Here is a 1,226-nt window from a genome sequence, read left to right as displayed (position 1 = left end):
TCTGTCCGTTGGGTTCTATTTTGTCTCCTCAACATTGGAAAGTCAGGAGGCCTACTTGCAGAGCACTTCAGATAACATCTCCAGGACACTGAAAGCAACCAACACCACCACCCCACGGCCGAACACATCAAATCCCCTCCCACTCCACCAAGGCCTCGTCCATCGCCACTCCTTAACCACCCGATGCATGGAGGAAGAACGCTTAATCTTCTGTCTTGGGACCCTACAACCACACGGCATCAATGTCGATTTTACCAGTTTGCTCATTTCCCCTCCCCCACCTTATCCCTGTTGCAAACTTCCAAATCAGCAGTACGCTCATAACAGATCTGATCTGTCTGCCCTCCAGTCTGACCTATCACCATTACCCCCATGTTCGTCTATCTATCACACTCTCAGCTACAGTTCGCCCAGCCCACCTCCCTCCCATCTATCTCTCCACCCCATCGACTCACAGCCCAAATACTGTTGAAGAGCGTTTGCCCGAAACCTTGATCCTCCTGCTTCTCAGCTGCTGCCTGACCTACAGTCATTTTCCAACACCACACGCTCGACTGAATATTACGCACCGTGTTTAATGATGTATTTTACATTGTAGGGATGCAATTGTGTTTATCAATTGGAGAACACAAAGATTTTATATTCGGCAGTGGGTAATTCCTGCCTTCCCAAAGCTGAAGATTCTGATCAATAAGTTTGGCCTGACTGTGATAGCAATGCTCCCGAGACGATATTTCGATAGTTATTGGTGATGCATTCCTTCAAGCATCATCAACTTTATTGGAATAGGTCAAAGTGAGCGTCCATTATATTTCATGCAAATAAAATCGTCAACATTACACATGAATTGGCTTCACTGCCTACCATATTTCAGCGGAAAATTGGCATAAGTGACATAACATTGGGCTACAGGGAAGTGATGTTAACACCTTACAGAGCCCAATAACACATGTGCAAAACAACCAAATGGGTAAGATTAATTTCAATAGCCTTAAAACAATGCAAATAAATTCAAGAAACAATGACGTTGAATCTTCCATACTATATCCCTGATTGGTGTGATGCTTAGTTTACGAGAATCTTTGCCCAGTTTCACCAAACTGCACTTCATTAATTATAGATGACAGACGAAAATCTGTCAGCAAATTTGCCATGTACGATTTCTTCCCCCACTTATCACAGTCAAACGAGCGATTTCAATTCAGTAATACAAAAGCGCAACTCAA

Source organism: Chiloscyllium punctatum, chromosome 36, assembly GCF_047496795.1.
Source record: "Chiloscyllium punctatum isolate Juve2018m chromosome 36, sChiPun1.3, whole genome shotgun sequence".
Lineage (NCBI taxonomy): Eukaryota > Metazoa > Chordata > Chondrichthyes > Orectolobiformes > Hemiscylliidae > Chiloscyllium > Chiloscyllium punctatum.
Note: the sequence above shows the minus strand (reverse complement) of the source record.